We start from the raw sequence: 19,786 nt of genomic DNA on the forward strand, positions 1-19,786 counted from the left end.
TGCTTTACGCAGCTACTCGGGTGACCTGCCTCACTGCGTCAACAAAAATTATGAGAAGCTGTTCGGCAGGAAGGTGGCACCTGAGTTCTGTCTGCCCTCACGTTCTTCGCATCAGCAGGACAAACTCTAAATCTGGTACCAGTAATCCTTCCTGTGTCAGTAGTTCAGGGCACCAACCCACAAAACAGTATACCCAACCACCACCGTGGAAGCAGGAGCCACTACAGGCCATATGGGCAAACTGTAGAGGCAAATACATGTAAAAAGTGTGGCCAGTACCTCAATGCAATGGACACAGTCTTTACTGTGGAAGAGTGTATTGTCCTCTGTCAGAATCTCTTACAGAAGACCAATGGTTGGAGGAAATGAGGAAAAAGATCATAAATAATTATGTGCAATGTATTGTAAATAGTTAATAGTTGTAAATAATAATGGTATTGCAAATAATTTGAAATACTGTTTATTAAACTATTCTGTGTTCACTGTAAATACTAAGAAATACTGCAAAAATGCATCAATAGATATGGATACAAAATAGCCAAATCTTTCCCTTTTCCTGTCTTTTCTTCTTCCCCCTCTTTGACAAATGTTCCCCAGCTTGAGACTCACAAGGGACCTATTGGGACAGCCAATAAGAAATTGCAATTATCCAGCCTAGAAGTAATAAATGCAATTAGTACTTTTTCTGCATCTGTTTGAGACAGGATCTTCATGATTTTTGCAATGTTATGTAGGTGAAAAAAGGCAGTCCTTGAAGTTTGTTTTACATGAGAGTTAAAGGACATGTCCTGACCAAACATAACTCAGAGATTCATCACAGTGGCACTGGAGGCTAGGGCAATGCCATCTAGAGTAACTATATCTTTAGATAATGTGTTTCAGAGGTGTTCAGGGCCAAGTGCAATAACTTCAGTCTTGTCTGAGTTTAACTTCAGATAAACGCAGGTCATCCAGGCTTTTATGTCCTTAAGGCATGCTTGAAGTTAAGCTAACTGATTAGTTTCTTCTGGCTTGATTGATAGATATAATTGGGTATCATCCACATAGCAATGAACATTTATGGAGTGTTTTCTGCATGCTTGAATTTAAGCTAACTGATTAGTTTCTTCTGGCTTGATTGATAGATATAATTGGGTATCATCCGCATAGCAATGAACATTTATGGAGTGTTTTCTGATAATATCGCCTAAAGGAAACATATATATTGAATATGTTGAATTGTATTGGTCCGAGCACAGAACCTTGGAACTCCGTGACTAACTTTGGCGTGCATGGAGGATTCATCGTTAATGTGTACAAACTGAGATCAATCTGATGGATATGGATAAAAATTCAGAGCACGGACCTGGAGACATAACACCACACGTACGTTTGTACACCATAACAAATAAAACTGGCTTCAGAGTTTTTCAGGTTGGGCTTTCAAATGAGTTATAATCCAGTTTAGGTCTACAGTTGATAAACAGGCTTGTGTCAAAGATGGCTGCAACTCCACCACCTCAGCCGGTGCCTTGAGGAATGTGAGTTAATATGACTGAGCAGAACATATTCTTCATGACACAGCCAGGTTTCTGTCAGACAGAGTAGATCAATATGATTATCTGATATAAACTTGTTTACTAATACAGTTTTAGATGACAGATCTGATGCTTAGCAGTCCACACTTAATTTTCCTATTGTTTTGGACTATAGCAGTGGTGGTGTTAATTTTTATTAGGTTTTTATTTATGACTCCTCTCCTGTTTACTTTTGATTGAATTAATTCTAAAAATGAAGTGGTCGGGGACAGACACAGTCTATAGGTGGGTAACTGCGCAGAGAAGCGTGTAGGATTGCAACTCAGCCTCCTGGTCTCAACTCTGGGTTGTCACGGTTTTGGTTTACTAATAAAGTCGGTCAGATTTCTAGATATGATGGCCATTCCATCCAGTGGGATGAATGCCGTCTCTCCTAATCAGACCAGGTCTCCTCCAGAAAGTTTGTCTACGAAGCCCACATCATTTGCTGGACACCACCTCGACAGCCAGTGGTTGAATGATGACATGTGGCTAAACATATCAACACTGGTCAAATTGGGTAGGGGCCCAGAGACAACTACGGAGTCCGACAGTTTTTGCATATGTACATTACCAGCCTCAGGCCTAGGGGAACCTGGGCCAGCAGCAAACACACTGTAGACTGACGAGCAATGAAGAAAGGAGCACAGGAAAATACTGTTGTCAGCTCATGCGCAGATTTATTCTGGTATACCACAAAATAATACAAAAATACCTGCTTTTACCAATATACATTCCTTATTCATATTTCACTGGAAGACTACACATTAAACCCAGTGTGCTAAACAATTAAAACACAATTCAACACCAAAATCTTCCTGGAACTGCTTATGGTTTCTTTACAGAACCTGGATATTAAAGCGGTACATTGTCACAGCCGTTAGCATTAGCTTGGAGTACTACACTTAGATAAGTCTAGGCTTAGGCTTCACTCGACAACACATCTACAATGCTCCTCTCACACGCACAGCCCCCCACAACGTCTCACACAACTAGAACTGATAACTAAGGTTATAAGGTTTTGGACATATTTGCATAGCTGTAGAGCAATGAATAAAGGAGCACAGTTAGAAACGTGAACTGGTTGGTGGTGAACCATGGGCTATGAGTGCTAAGCAGAGCTAGCGTATGTTTAAGAATCAGAAATAATAATAGCAAAGTCACAAAAAACAAAATTCAAAAAGGCTAATCGAAGTTTCTCTGTTTCAGTTACCACACACAAATACACATGGAATGGGTGGGGTACATGAGAAAGGGAGATCCAGAGAATTCAAAGAAGCCAGAGCCCCCCGCAGCACCGAGCGCACCAACGGGGAGACACAACCGTGCCAAGGATACTCCACTCCTCAACCCATAGGCACCAGCCATCCAATTAGGGGGACTAAAAAGGGAGAATATCCAGCTCCGTCAGTCAGAACAAGCAATTCATGGCAACTTCACTGAGCTTCTGAATGCTTTCCATAGTCTACAACAGCCTGCTCAGCCCCTAGTCATCCATCCTACCCTAACAAAGTGTCTGGCCTGTCCAGCGCCTGGCTTGTCCTCAGGGCTGAACCCAACACCTGTTGTTAATCCCATCTCGCCAGCAGAGGAAGGTGAGTCTGAAGAGGAGGAATGGCATGACCCCCCACCATGGCCCAGCACAGATGAGGGCCAGAGTCAGCCAACTACTCAGACAGATGTGATGCTAGGCATTTTTGGACAGGGTGATGAGTGTTAAGTGTGGCCGTGCATGTGTAGTAATCCACACCACTTGCGGGCGTGTTTTTGTTGACTTTCTCTCTTTCTCTCCCTGGTAATCTTCCTCCCCCTTCCCTGTTGTTTCCTGTAGGAGTGGAACACCTGAATCTGATCGTCAATCACAGCCGGCAACACAGTCCTGGATACCTTTTCCCAGCATGAGTTATGCCAGCCTTACACCAAACGACTTTTCAAACAAAAATAATACAGTACACAGACAAATTTCCAATGTTGGAATAAAATAATTTGCTGGGGTTGGGGCACGCCCAGTTTTTAGTCTTGGCTCTCTCCAGCACCAAACAGGAGGCAGCAAACCGGGTAGTTGCTTTGGTAATGTCCAAAAAAACTCAAACACCGTCACACACACACCTGATAGATGGTGATTTACAGGGTTATGAGTCAGTGTTTTTTGCAGTGTGCATCTGATCCACCAACCAACACTTATTTTAGGGAGAAACCATCATTTTTGAAACGCAGCTAACCAATGGAGGCTGGTAGCGAATTGAGGCGACAAAATTCATAATGTGAAGTTTGTACGGAAACACAGTGTATATTTATGGATTGCAAAGCACTTTCTTTTATTTCTAGAGTGATGTGTTTCTACGGATACTTTCACAGAATTTCTAATATGTTATATTTCTTTCGTGAGTTTGTCGTAATATTTTCCCTGGAGAGCGCAGGGAGCTTTAGTTCTTTTGTCACCACTACAGAAACACTAGGTAACTATTACTGCTGTTAGTTATTGGTTTGATCAAAGGTTTAATAATGTGTGTATTCATTACTGACGGTGGCTGATCAGGCTAATTATCAGCTAATTGTTTTGAGTTTATATATACATACAATAACCCTAATACAGGGGTATTCAACTAAAGTTCAAAGAGGTCCAGTTAGAGACAATTTCCTCAAGCGAAGGTCCGGAACATCATAATGTCTAACTTGCGTTGTGATTTAGTGTGATATATATTTAAGTAGCGTAGTAGTTGTATCAACGTCTGCATGCGATCAACAACTGACTGTCAAATCAAATAAAGAAAGTACAGTTCAAAAACATGTTGACAATATTTATTGTCACTTAACATTGAACTATACAGTTATATAATACTGTAGATGTGTATAATGTTCTTCTCTCATTTCGTAAAAGAAGGGCTGCATTTCAAAATAAAAGAGAAAATAAATAAAATAACTTTAGAAAAATTGTGCATCTTAAAATAAAGTGCTTAATTTTAGAAAAACAAAATAAAGTGTAGCAGCAGCTTGAGTTTCCCTTTTTCTTTGTTAACTGTTTCACATCTTGACTTCGCAGTCTCAACCAATTTCACAATAAATAATGTGTCTTCTCTCCCTCCCGCTCATTCGTCTCTCCGTCTTCTCTCCCGTGTCATTCACTCGTCTTATCATCTGTCACTCGCCTCTCTCCTCTCTCGTCTGTCTGTATTCAGAGTCGCAATGTTTATTGCCTGGAATGCACAGATTTGATTGGCTGAGTAGCTTCACATGGGCTGGCGTAACTCGTATGCAATTGGTCTGTGAGTTTCCCGAGCCGCTAAACCAGTGCCGCAAAGACTAGAAAAGCTGCTTCGGCTAAAAAAAAGCGTCCCGTCAAAATTTTAAATCCCCTAATAATTTATTGATTATAGGTCCGGGTCCGTATAGGATGGCGTCTGGGTCCGGACTCGGACCGCGCTCCGCCTGTTAGTGACCCATGGTGTAGGGAGTGAATGAGTGTGGGCAAAAGTAATGTAAATAAAATGGATAACATAAAGCAATTCTAATAGAACCCAAAGCACAACCAAACAAAACCCTTCTGGCTGGGGAGAGAGAGAGAGAGCCAGAACTGCCAAATCCAGCCCTCTTATATGGCAAGCAGAAAGCGCAATCAGGAAGAGTTGATTCAGATGTGGCTCATCCTCCTGACACACCTCTGCCACTCTGTATCCTACACAATAGGAAACACAAGAGAACACACCAGAAGCCACAAACAAGACTGGGAGGGGTCATCACACCCCCCAGCTTAAGAGTGGAGACCCACCAGGTACTCCATAAAAATGTTACAAAGAAGTTACATTATTAAACACTAGCATATTCAGAATGTATCTAATCAGCACCTGAATGCATACGTCTTACATTTAACATTTATACTGTACTGAAGCCTGATAAAACCAATCCTATTTTTTGGCATATTCAAAATATCTAAATACCTTAGACCACTCCCTCCAAGTACCTTTCCACATCCCGTCCGCAACCTTGGTACCTATGGGAGCATTTTTAAGAGAGAGCAGGACAGACAAACTAGGAGAGAGGAAAAAGCACAAATATAGGCAGCATTAAACACTTAAGCCAGTTTTATTCGTTATAGTCTATCGCACTCCAGGTCCATACTCTGAATTTTTGTCTGAATTCTCAGGGTTTTTATCAGGTTTAGTCCTTAAAACAGACAAAGTCATTATCGTAGGGGATTTTAATATTCATGTGGACGTTGATAAGGATGGCCATGGTACTGCGTTTATCTCATTATTGGATTCGATCGGCTTCTGTCAGAGGGTACAGAAACCCACTCACTGTTTTAATCACACCCTCAACCTAGTTCTGACATATGGACTTGAAATTGAACATCTAATAGTCTTTCCACAGAATCCTTTGTTATCGGACCATTATTTAACAACTTTTGAATTCCTATTACTGGACTACACGACATTAGGCAAAAATGCCTACACCAGATATCTATCTGATAGTGCTGTAGCTAAATTTAAGGAAGTGATTCCATCGGCATTCAGTCATGAACTCCCCAAATACAAACAGTCTGGATCACTGTTACACCACAGTCAGTAACGCTTTTCAAATCATTTGAACGCCTGGTTTTGTCCCACCGCAAATCCATCACTGACCCTCTGCTGGACCCCCTGCAGTCAACTTGGCCCTACACTTCATCCTCCAGCTCCTGGACTCCGCAGGATCCTACGCCAGGATCCTGTTTGTGGACATCAGCTCTGCCTTCAACACGATCGTCCCGGCTCTTCTTCAGGACAAGCTCTCCCAGCTTAACGTGCCTGACCCCACCTGCAGGTGGATCACAGATTTCCTATCTGACAGGAAGCAGCAGGTGAAGATGGGGAAACATGTCTCAGACTCGCAGACGATCAGCACCACCAGTGTTCTTTCTCCTCTACACCAACAGCTGCACCTCCAGTCACCAGTCCGTCAAGCTCCTGAAGTTCCCTGACAACACCACCCTCATCGGACTCATCTCTGGTGAGGATGAGTCTGCCTACAGGTGGGAGATTGACCATCTGGTGACCTGGTGCAGCAACAACAACCTGGAGCTTAACGCTTCAAAGACAGTGGAGATGCTTGTAGACTTTAGGAAGAGCGCAGCCCCACCACCCACCCCCATCACTCTGTGTGACTCTCCAGTGGACACTGTGGAGTCCTTCCGTTTCCACAAAAACAGTTTCTTCCCCTCTGCAGTCAACCTGACGAACACGGCCAAAGTCTTGCACTGTCTTTATGTCCTTAAGGCATGCTTGGAGCTTGGCTAACTGATGAGGTTCTTCTGGCTTGATCGATAAATATAGCTGGATATCGACCGCATAACAATGAAAATGTATGGAGTGTTTTCTAATAATATCTCCTAAAGGAAGCATCTATATGGTGAATAGTATTGGTCCAAGCACAGAACCTTGTGGAACTCCATGAATGACTTTGGCATACATGGAGGATTCATGCTTCATGCTTTCTCAAGAGTCTTGGAGAGAAAGGGAAGGTTAGATATAGGTCTATAGTTGGCTAAAACCTCTGGATCAAGAGTGGGCTTTTTAAGAAGAGGTTTAATTACAGCTACTTTACAGAACTGTGATACGTAGCCTGTTAATAATGACAGATTGATCATGTCTAGTAAAGAAGTGCTGACTAAAGGTAAGACCTCTTGAAGCAGCCAAGTTGGGTTAGGTTGGGGTTGTTAGGGTTAGGTTTGGCTTAAAACACAGTGCTCTGGGAAGAGCACTACGGAGTGCACGGGCTCACGGGGGATATTAATAATCTAAAATGTGAAAGACATTAAAATAATCCTAAACGGTATATAAAAAATTATAGGGGGTATACTGGTCCACTGGGCAGGTGGATCAGCAGGAACTTAATCTTAAAAAACAAAATCCTCTGGTTCATCAGGGTCTCTAAGAGGAAGGAGTGGGACTGCAATTATTGGTCATATATTTGCAATAGTACGGTGGAGTAATAGTTGAGTGTTCGACAAAAATGTAAGATAAAAACTGATATAGGTGTATACATATGGTTAAAGTAGGTTATCAAAAAAATTTTTAAAAACGATAAGTGCTAGAATAAATCGTATGTATAGAAAATAAGAAATAAGTAATAAGTGCCAGGATAAAATCTAAAACAAAGTGCAAAAATGTATATGTTTATTTAAAAGGAAGAAATCATCAACATATCCACAAACCGATTAAAATGTTTGTAAAAACCCACTCAAGTTAGTAAAAAAAAATATGTATGCATTATTTATATCACTTTTAAAATGTATAAAAGAAATAAAAACTAAAAGAACCAACCGTATCAGACCAGTCAACTAAGTCCCACAAAATGACGTTACCAACGGGGTTAGGGTCAGGAGAAGTGCTATATAAATATAATCATAAAACCCATGCTGAATACGAATAAAAAATTAGTACAAAACACATAAAAATTCAATCATTGTTAGTAATGAGTTTAAAAGACAGCATGCATCAATACATTTTCAATATAGTAAAAACTCAAATCCATACAAAAGTTTTAAATACAACCTTGTAAATCCAATAGAAGGTGTGAAAACCCACATGTAACAATTGCACCACTCACAGGATGCTTGAATGGCATGTGAACGTACGCATGTGGGGAGTCCACATACAGGTGGAGAAATATGACCTTGCCTTCTTTTCCAAGGACCCCCATCAAGTCATCACTGACATCCAGCCCTCATGTTTCTTCAGCATGTGGTAATGTGGCTTCAGTAAAGGTGATTTGAAACGTGGGAGAAAGATGTGGTGCAGCCCAACCAGCAGCCCTTGCAGTTTGTCAAACTCTATGACCAGTCCATCCACATCAAACATGTATTTCAGAAAATGATGGGGATAGGACACCATTGTAGAGTGTAGTCCCACATACAAATAAATCAGCATGCATGAAGTCTTCCACACTGCTGAACTTTTCAAATACATCGAAAACATTTTTTTTGTGTTTTCAATGCCCACATCAAAAAGTTCATCCAGCAAATCCATTGTTCTTGTTCTTTTCAGATTCACTGTCAGTCACAGGTAAGTACACTGAAAAAGAAGCAGTTATTTGTGTAGATGGAAAGTGATATAAACCAAAAGAAGGCTATCCGAGGAGCAGTACGCAAAAAACGGTTTGTCTGTAGGAGGCTCAGAGGTGAAATGACAGCAAAACGAAGTTTCTACATCCATATAACATGTAAGTATAACAACATTACACATTTAATTAATACTTTGTTAAACTTACCGTTTTTGTTGAATAACTTTCGATAGGAAGGTCGTAGAGACCTGAAACCATGATCTGTCTGATATAATTTGGGCACGGCCTTTCCAACGGTACCACCCCCGACTCTGTACGAGCTTCCATTCCTGAGATACGTAATTTCCTGTCTTTGAAATTGCTGTATCTCCGCAATGGAAGGTCGTAGAGATATGGGACCAGGACTAGCGTGTTCAGCATGGCCGAATTATGGCAGACGGTTGCGGCCTTTCCAACGGTACCACCCACGAGTCTGTAGGACTTTCCTATGCGGAGATAGGATTTGCAGAAATTCCCCATAGGAAATGAATGGGGTAATTTCAAGCGAAAAGTGTGGAGGGAGGTCAAAAATCTCTAACAAATCGGTCCTTCTAGAAAGTGGTTAGGAGCACGTTTCAGGCAATTCTGAGTCGATTGGAGTAGACTTTTGTAGATTTTTGACCATTTTGATGGGTTGGTACTTGCATGACCCCTTTCCCTGACCTTAACCAGTGTGAAATGTGTTACCTTGCCTAACCTCGAGCTAGCCTACTAATAGAGAAACAGGGACAGAGAAGCTTGTTGCATCTTTGAACTTTTATTCATTTGTCAATACTTAAATAAGTATGAACAAACAAAGTAAAACACAAAGAGTACACTAACTAATGTTAATGATGTCAACTTTTCTTGTTCAAGGGTGCACAACATCTGAAAACATAAATTTTTTGTCTTTGAACAAATGTACATCAAGGGTGCACAACATCTGACAACATTTCTTTAGGAACAAATGTACATCAAGGGTGCACAACATCTGAGAAAATGTATTTTTGAACAAATGTACATCAAGGGTGCACAACATCTGAGAACATTTCCTTTTTTTCTGTCTTTTTCTAAATTGTCCTTACATTTGTGATCTCACCATTTTAATCCTGTAGCGAAATGCATTGTAAGATCTGATGAGAATCTTCTTTTCCTTGCACTTTTCACTGTATTGTCTGTAGGCTACCTTGATCGTCATGGTCCTATCTGTGGGGATGAGTGACATCTCCTGAGCTGTCCATTGCTCAGAGGAATGTGCAGGTAGGTACATTGCCTGCGACCTCTCTATCAGTCTCAGGTCATCCTGCAGTTCGACCTTCTGAGCCTCATCCTCATGTACAATGCTGTGGTTCATCCCGTCTTTGTTGTGTTGCACCAAATCCTTTTGTTCTTCTTGACATCCCGGAATTTGAACGCAGGGAAGAAATTTAGTTTTGATTCAATGAAGCCTTGCAAAAAACACTCCTTGACATCTTTGCCAACTGTGCCAACCAATGTGCGAGCCCTGGCAAAGGTGTTTGGCGCTGGGAAGTAGTTCTTGACAGAAAGGTCCTCGCAAAGAGTCTCAAGAGACCAGGCACCTATCAGCTTTCCAGGTGGGTGTGTGGATGTCAGAGCAGACATGGGTACTTCTGTGTTCCACTTGTACAGATCCCCGAGAAGTACTCTGACAAGGGCAGCCCCAGTTACTGATGGTGCTGAATCAAGGGTACGACAGAGGGGAAAAAGACACTCAATGCATATCTTTTGGAGGTTGTCTCTGGTCCAATGACGAATTTGGGGTGCCGTTTCCTCAGAACTTGCACTTGAATGAGGTGTCAGGCCAACCCTCTCTGTTTGCTCAGACTCTCGTCACTCACTGTACTTGTGCCCAAGGACACACTTAGTTGGAAATCCAGTGGTGATAGAGGACGCCCATAGAGAATCTCCTCAAGTGCCAGTTCACACTGGAATGCCATCCATGTGGCATGGTAGCATGCCACTCCTGCATTGTCCTGATACAGTTGTCTTAGGGTATCCACCAAATAACTCAGCACATCACAGAGGATTGAAACCAGACCCACAGTAGAATGTTCCTTGAATGGGACAAGGATTGCACGTTGCTCCAAGAGGCAAGTCAATCTATCCAAATGGAAGTGGTGTGATGGGTCAAGGATACACGGCAGTTCAGCGTCAAATCTCACAACCTGTTCAATGCGGCATTTCAGTTGACCCACCATCCTGTCATGTAGGTCCCTCATGTGCCTCAAATAGTCCCCTGCCCGCAAGAGAAGCGCAGTTTGATAGTTAGGATGAGACAACCCACATGTCACTATAGTACCAGTCACGGGATGCTTGTATGGCATCTGAATGTCAGCATGTGGTGAGTCCACATACAACTGAAGGAAGGTGAGGTTTCCTTTATTCCCAAGAACATCAAGCAACTCCTTGCTCGCGTCCATCTCAGTGTTGTCCAGATTGCACTGAAAATGTGTGGCCTCATGGATCCCCAGTGTGGTGAAGAAGTCACCCCTGAAACCCATAAGGTCTTGCAAACCATATCTAGAAAAAAGGATATGGGTTTCAGGGTCCTTGGCCACAATTTTGCAACCAAAGTGGACAGACACAGACCTAACGTCAGATGGGCCAATGATGTCAGTTATACCCAGTTGTTCTATGTCTCTCTGTCAAAACTGATTGAGCAGAAGCACCACCTTCATGAATGAACAGGTGTTGGACTTACACAACAAGCCCATCAATGTCAAAAGAAAACCTCAAAAAAGAAGTGGGGTCAGACAATGTCGTGGAATGTATCCCAATGTTTAAATCGGCATGCAAAAAGTCTCCAACATTGGGGTAGTCTGTGAAGGCACGCAAAAGATTGTTGGTGTTGGTAAACCCAACATCAAGAAGGGCATCAGCAAGAGCCATAGCTCTGTGTGCCTGTTTGTCTGAGTGTCAAAACTGTATCTGATTAGGTTTTACAGCTTTAAGTGATTGACATTATATATATAATAGATATAATATATAGAATATATATTCTATATATTATATTATATTGTATTGACGATATGTCAAGAACCGAATGAGATAGAGTGATGGGCCGTTCTTGCTGTGTTCGGGTACGAGTGTATGAGAAAATACAGGCAATGCCACATACAACAAATACACAACAAATAGCACCCTCTCGCTATCCCAGCTTTTTATTCCATATGTGTGATCGGTTGTATCTTCTGTGCCACTGGTATTGTTACATGCCGTCTATGTCATATTCTCCGTATTAACATACTTGCATTGTGATATCATCTGAGAAAGTGTTCTGCAACAGCGTAAAGACCTTTGTTGAGGTTCCATGGTGTAATGGTTAGCACTCTGGACTTTGAATCCAGTTATCTGAGTTCAAATCTCGGTGGAACCTTTAAATGCAACTAATCTGCTGTAAGACAGACATTTGTCTGATCTTGCTGTATGTGGAAGGCGCTGCCTTCAGGTTGCAGTCTCCTCTTGCAGGGAAACTTCTTCACGCAGTGTACAAATTCCACTGACAAGTTTTTCACTCGAACCGTTTCCTGATATTGGGAAAGAAAGGTCAGCCATTCACCTGCTGCACCACCAGGTCCCATTCACAACCAATTGCAGCTTATCACTATCCCAGGTTTTCATACCACTACATAGGCTAGAATGTGTTCTATGAAAAATCCATAGAACGCATTCATTATAGTAAGAAGATTTGTTTTGTTTCACACATACGGATTAATTGTTATTGATGGGTGAATTGATTGTAGGAAGTCTTTTTCACATGTTATCTTCTGTTTCACTGGTATTGTTGCATGCCTTCTATGTCATATTATCTGCATTGATGTATATACATTGTCATATCATGTGAGAATCTGTTCTGCAACAGCCTGCAAAACCTTTATTGAGGTTGCATGTTGTAATGGTTAGCACTCTGGACTGAATGACAGACCTTTGTCATAGTCCTGACGTGGGTTCAAATCCCACTTCTGACAGCTTTTCACTGGAAGCTGGAACCTTTTCTTCTAGCATGATAATGTGAAAGTAAAGTCAGCCAATCTGGCTATGTTCGGCATTAATGGTACAAGTACAGCATTTGTAATGCTGCTTACAGACATACAGATTCAAAGAAGTAGGCAGTCTCTGGTCTCTTATGAAGCTCCAACTGATGCAATGCCAGGTCCCGTTCCCAACCACAATCCCAGCTTTTCATTCCCTGTGTGCGAATGGTTGTAAATCACAACACATGCTAGAATGTGTTTGTATACAGTAGGTCTATTTGATGCTGAATGACTTGTTTGTAGGAACAACTATGACATGATATTGGGACAGAAAGGTCAGCCATTCACCAGCTGCACCGCCAGGTCTCATTCACAATTTTATGTCACTACATATGCTAGAATGTGTTCTATGGGCTTACATGACTACGGAAGAGGATTGCTGCCACATGTGAGTTCAAAGTCAAAATTCTTTCCTTAAACTCAGAATTATGAATTTGATCTTAGAATTCTGACTTTGAAGGAAGAATGTTTCTGCACATGACAATGTATCAGTGCAACATTTGCAACAACATTTGTAACGCTGCTTACATACATACAGATTCAAAGTAGTAGGCAGTCTCTGTTGAGCCATGGCATATCATTGCATTACCATATCAAGTCGTAGTCAGGATGGCCGAGCGGTCCAGTGCGCTGCGTTAAGGTCGCAGTCTCCACTGGAGGTGAATCCCACTTCTGACAGTTTTTCACTGGAAACTTGAACCATTTCCTCGCATGATAATGAGAAAGTAAAGTCAGCTGTTCTTGCTGCGTTCGGGTACGAGCGTATGAGAAAATACAGGCAATGCTACTTACAGACATACAGATTCAAAGTAGTAGGTAGTGTCTGGCCTCTCATGAAGCTCCAGCTGATGCAATGCCAGGTCCCGTTCCCAACGAATAGCAGCCTACCGCTGGTAGGTTTTCATGTCGCTACATATGCCAGAATGTGTTCTATGGGCTTACATGACTATAGAAGAGAAATAGGGCCACATGTGACTTTAAAGTAAGAATTCTTACCTTAATCTCAGAATTCTGACTTTGATCTTGGAATTCAGACTTTGATCTCAGAATTCTGACTTTGAAGTAAGAATGTTTCCGCACATGACAATGTATCAGTGACAATGTTCCAATAATAATCTTATCATATTGCCTATAATAATGTAACAACCGACTTTAAAAAGTGGAACCTTTAAAGTGGGACGACAGGTAAGACAATACAACCTATCCTATCCTATCTTCTGTTGAGTTTCCATGGTATAATGATTAGCACTCTGGACTCTGAATCCAATCGAGTTCAAATCTCACTGGAACCTGGGACAACAGGTAAGAGAATGCAACCTACCCGCTGAATGATAGACCTTTGTCTGATCTTGCTGTATGTGGCAGGCGCTACGTTCAGGTTGTAGTCTCCGCTGGAGGTATGGGTTCAAATCCCACTTCTGACAGCTTTTCATTGGAAACAGGAACAAGTTGATAATGGGAAAGCAAAGTAATTCCATTCGGCGTTAATGGTACAATTACAATTTTGCGGTTTGCAACGCTGCTTACAGACATACAGATTCAAAGTTGTAAGCAGTCTCTGGCCTCTCATGACCCTCCAGCTACTGCAACGCCATGTCCCATTCACAACGAATAGCAGCCTATTGCTATCCCAGCTTTTCATTCTGTATGTGCTAATGGTTGTAAGTCACTACACATGCTAGAATGTGTTTGTATACAGTAGGCGTATTTGATGCTGGATGAATTGTTTGTGGGAAGTCTTGGGAAGAGTAGAGAAGAAGAAGAAGAAGAGAGAGGAAAGAAAAGTTGGCCATTCTTGCTATGTTCAGGGACAAATAGTAGGAAGCTTCTGGCCTCTCATGAACCTCCAGCTGCTGCAACGGCAGGTCCCATTCACAACAAATAGCAGCCTCTCGCTATCCAACATTTTATTACGTATGTGTGGTCGGTTGTATCTTCTGTGTCACTGGTATTGTTGCATGCCTTCTATGTCATATTCTCTGCATTAACATAGATACATGATACTATCATGTAAGAACCTGTTCCACGACAGTCTGGAAAAGCTTAGTTGTGATTCCATAGTGTAATGGTTGTGACAAAAGTTGAGCCATTGCATATCATTGCATTACCATATCAAGTTACATAGCAAAAATTCCACTGCAAAGAGGGTTTGTATAGTCAAGATGGCGGAGCGGTCCAAGGCGCTGCGTTCAGGTTGCAGTCTCCACTGGAGGTGTGGGTTCGAAGCCCACTTCTGACAGTTTTTCACTGGAAACTGGAACCGTTTCCTCTAGTATGATAATGGGAAAGTAAAGTCAGCCTTTCTTGCTGTGTTCGGTTCGAGCGTAAGAGAAAATACAGGCAATGCCAGTTACAGACATAATGATTCAAAGTAGTAGGTTGTCTCTGTTTGTCGGAAGTCTTTTTCAGGTGTGGGTTCAAATCCCCCTTCTGACAGCAAGTTTTTCACCAGAACCGTTTCCTCTGACTTGATATTGGGAAAGAAAAGTCTGCCATTCAGCTGCTGCAACGCCAGGTCCCATTCACAACGAACAGCAGCCTGAACCCACCTGCAGGTGGATCACAGATTTCCTGTCTGACAGGAAGCAGCACGTGAAGCTGGGGAAACACGTCTCAGACTCGCGGACGATCAGCACCGGCTCCCCTCAAGGCTGCGTTCTTTCTCCTCTACTCTTCTCCCTGTACACCAACAGCTGCACCTCCAGTCACCAGTCCGTCAAGCTCCTGAAGTTCGCGGATGACACCACCCTCATCGGACTCATCTCTGGAGAGGATGAGTCTGCCTACAGGTGGGAGATTGACCATCTGGTGACCTGGTGCAACAGCAACAACCTGGAGCTTAACGCTTCAAAGACAGTGGAGATGGTTGTTGACTTTAGGAAGAGCGCAGCCCCACCCGCCCCCATCACCCTGTGTGACTCTCCAGTGGACACTGTGGAGTCCTTCCGTTTCCTGGGCTCCATCATCAGCCAGGACCTCCGGTGGGAGCTGAACATCAGCTCCCTCATCAAGAAAGCCCAACAGAGGATGTACTTCCTGAGGCAGCTGAGGAAGTTTAACCTGCCACAAAAAATGCTGGTTCACTTCTACACCGCCATCATAGAGTCCATCCTCACCTCCTCCATCACCGTCTGGTACGCTGCTGCCTCCACCAAGGACAGACGCAGACTGCAGCGTATCATCCGCTCTGCAGAGAGGGTGATTGGCTGCAACCTCCCATCTCTTCAGGACCTGTACTCCTCCAGGACCCTGAGGAGAGCAGGGAAGATCGCTGCCGACCCCTCCCACCCCGGACACCATCTGTTCAACCCCCTCCCCTCTGGCAGGAGGCTGCGGTCCATCAGGACCAAAACCTCCCACCACAAAAACAGTTTCTTCCCCTCTGCAGTCAACCTGACAAACTCTCACTGACCCCCCCCCAGAACACAAACACAAGCTATACGTTATATTAACGTACATCACCCCTGTCCCCACTGCGTTACATTAACGCACTCACCCCCTACTGGACACTTTATCTGGACACTTTACTTTATTCTGGTCACTGCACTGTTGTTATTTATCTTATTTTTATTTTTATTCTTATTCTTATTTTAGCTTTTATATTCTACTTATTTGTTATCAAAACATTAGCACCTTCAGACCACAGCAAATTCCTTGTAATGTATGTTACTTGGCAATAAACAGTTTCTGATTCTGATTCTGATTCTGATCACCATCCCAGGTTTTCATGTCACTACATATGCTAGAACGTGTTCTAAAAAAAGAGTGGAACCTTTAAAGTGGACGACAGGTAAGACAATACAACCTATCCTATCCTATCTTTTGTTGAGGTTCCGTGGTGTAATGGTTAGCACTCTGGACTCTGAATCCAGCGATCTGAGTTAAAATCTCGATTTTGTGTGGGACAACAGGTAAGAGAATGCAACCTATCCGCTGAATGATAGACCTTTGTCTGATCTTGCTGTACGTGGCAGGCACTACGTTCAGGTTGTAGTCTCCACTGGAGGTATGGGTTCAAATCCTACTTCTGACAGCTTTTCACTGGAAACAGGAACAAGTTGATAATGGGAAAGTAAAGTAATTCCATTCGCCGTTAATGGTACAACTACAGCATTTGTAACGCTGCTTACAGATTAAAAGAAGTAGGCAGTCTCTTGCCTCTCATGAACCTCCAGCTACTGCAACACCAGGTCCCATTCCATCTATCCCAGCTTTTCATTCCCTATGCGAACGGTTGTAAGTCACTACACAGACCAAAGTACAGATTTCCACTGGTCTAATGTCCATTGCTTGTGTTTCTTAGCCCAAGCAATTCTCTTCCTCTTGTTGTTCTTCCTCAGTAGTGGCTTCTTTGCAGCAATTCGACCATAAAGACCTGATTCACGCAGTGAACGGTTGATGTTGAGATGTGTCTGCTACTTGAACTACTTGTGAAGCATTTATGTGGGCTCTAATCTGAGGTGCTGTTAATTTGCGGTTTCTGAGGCTGGTAATTCTAATGAATTTATCCTCTGCAGCAGAGGTAACTCTTGGTCTTCCTTTCCTGGGACGGTCCTCATGAGAACCAGTTTCATCATAGCGTTTGATGGTTTTCATGACTGCACTTGAGGATGCATTCAAAGTTCCTGACATTTTCCGGATTGACTGACCTGTCTTAAAGTAATGATGGACTGTCGTTTCTCTTTACTTAGTTGAGTGGTTCTTGCCATAATATGGATTAGAACAGTAGTTGAATAGAGCAATTCACTGTATAGAACTGTGTACCAACCCTACCTCTGCACAACACAAATGATGGGCTCAAACACATAAAAATTCCACAAATTAACTCTTGACAAGGCACACCTGTTAATTGAAAACCGGGCTCATAAAGCTGATTGAGAGAATGCCAAGAGTGTGCAAAGCTGTCATCAAAGCAAGAGGTGGCTGCTTTGAAGAGTCTAAAGTATAAAACATATTCTGGTTTGTTTAACACTTTTTTGTTTACTACATAATTCCATATGTGTTCCTTCATAGTTCTGATGTCTTCAATATTAATCTACAATGTAAAAAATACTAAAAATAAAGTAAAACCATTGAATGAGAAGATGTGTCCAAACATTTGACTGGTACTGTACATACATGGTGATATCATGTAAGAAACAGTTCCACGACAGTCTGGAAAAGCTTAGTTGAGAGTCCGTGGTGTAATGGTTGTGACAAAAGTTGCTACAGCATTTGTAACGCTGCCTACAGACATACATATTCAAAAAAGTAGGCAGTCTCTGGCCTCTCATGAACCTCCAGCTACTGCAATGCCACGTCCCATTCACAACGAATCGCAGCCTCTTGCTTCTTACCTTAATCACAGAATTCTGACTTTGATCTCGGAATTCTGACTATGAAGTAAGAATGTTTCTGCACATGACAATGTATCAGTGATAATGTGTCAATGATCTTATATCATATCACCTATAATAATGTAACACTGAAGGGTGGACTACAGCGTTTTTTATGAAGGTGGATTTTCTTAATTTTTTGTAGTAAGATTTGTTTTATTTCACACATACGGATGAATTGTTTGTGATGGGTGAATTGATTATAGGAAGTCTTTTTCACATGTTCTTCTATGTCACAGGTATTGTTGCATGCCTTCTGTAACCACGGTCAGCTACACTTCGCTGTAACTGGCTGGTTCTATCAACCCCTCGACTCTGCGTTGTGTGAATAATGATGAACAGGAGGCTTGTTTCTCTTTTTGGGCCGCCGTTTAATATCTGAACAGGAACAAAACATGTACCGGTCAGTCTCTTAGTTGGCTCGTTTCAGGCAGCTCAGACACAGCACACAGCAAAGATCAGCAAATTATTTTAACATTGACGCTAGCTAGCTAACTTAACAAATGTGTTATACTGTTAATTGTACATTTTTAGCACTTAAAAAGTACAGTAATCCATTTGTAACTCTTCTCATTAACGTTTCCGTAAACCACAGTGCATATATGTTCATATGGTGGACATACAGACATTAATGCACCACATTTGCATACAGTGCTGTGCACAGCAACTTACCGCGGGCATGTCTCCCCTGAGAGAGGGCGCCCCTTGAGCCAACAAATCTACATGAAATAGCAAGTGGGATCACATCATACAGACTCTGTTACATATGTAAGCAGCGTTACAAATGTTGTAGTTGCAAATGTTGCAGTGATACATTGTCGTGTGCGGAAATATTCATACTTCAAAGTCAAAATTCTGAGATCAAAGTCTGAATTCTGAGATCAAAGTCAGAAATCTGAGATTAAGGTAAGAATTCTGACTTTAAAGTCACATGTGGCCCTATTCCTCTTCCATAGTCATGTAAGCCCATTGAACACATTCTAGCATATGTAGTGACATGAAAACTTGGGATAGCGATAGGCTGCTATTCGTTGTGAATGGGACCTGATGTTGCAGCAGCTGAATGGCTGATATTTCATTCCAAAAAAACTTGCTGTCAGGAGGGGGATTTGAACCCACACCTGAAAAAGACTTCCTACAAACAATTCATCCAGCATCAAATAGGCCTACTGTATACAAACACATTGTAGAATGTGTAGTGACTTACAACCGTTCGCACATACGGAATGAAAGCTGGGATAACGATAGGCTGCTATTCGTTTGGAATTCGACCTGGTGTTGCAGTAGCTGGAGGTTCATGAGTGGCAAGAGACTGCCTACTTCTTTGAATCTGTATCTGTTACAAATGTCGTAGTTGCAAATGTTGCACTGATACATTGTCATGTGCTGAAAAATTCATACTTCAAAGCAGTGGCGGCTCCTGCCAAATCTCTCAGGAGGGGCAATTGTTGTGGCTAATCACTGGGTAAATTAACCTGTCAGCTAGCTAACTTGACATTGCATTTTACAATTAGTTTTTTGCCCATTTGTTCATCGTAATTGTTTGGAATAAAATTATTTGGGGTGTACAATGACTGAACAACCCAATGTGATCATCAACAGATAAATTGTCACAATTTTCATGCGGAAAATCATTTTCACAATAATCTGATTCAGTCTTCATCAGAGTGTAGCAAATCAAGAACATTTATTTTGTAGGTAGTTGTGTTCTGATTAAACAAAGAAATGAATGTAGGCATAG

General features: G+C 42.1%; 1 non-coding gene across 1 annotated transcript; it reads left to right on the top strand.

The window, feature by feature from the left end:
* The first annotated feature begins 11,940 nt into the window (after positions 1-11,940).
* trnaq-uug (transfer RNA glutamine (anticodon UUG)) lies at positions 11,941-12,012 on the top strand. The gene has a single exon. It is a non-coding gene; the product is annotated as a tRNA-Gln (tRNA).
* Positions 12,013-19,786: the final 7,774 nt, after the last annotated feature.

The sequence above is a fragment of the Enoplosus armatus genome, chromosome 24 (assembly GCF_043641665.1).
Source record: "Enoplosus armatus isolate fEnoArm2 chromosome 24, fEnoArm2.hap1, whole genome shotgun sequence".
NCBI classification, from domain to species: domain Eukaryota; kingdom Metazoa; phylum Chordata; class Actinopteri; order Centrarchiformes; family Enoplosidae; genus Enoplosus; species Enoplosus armatus.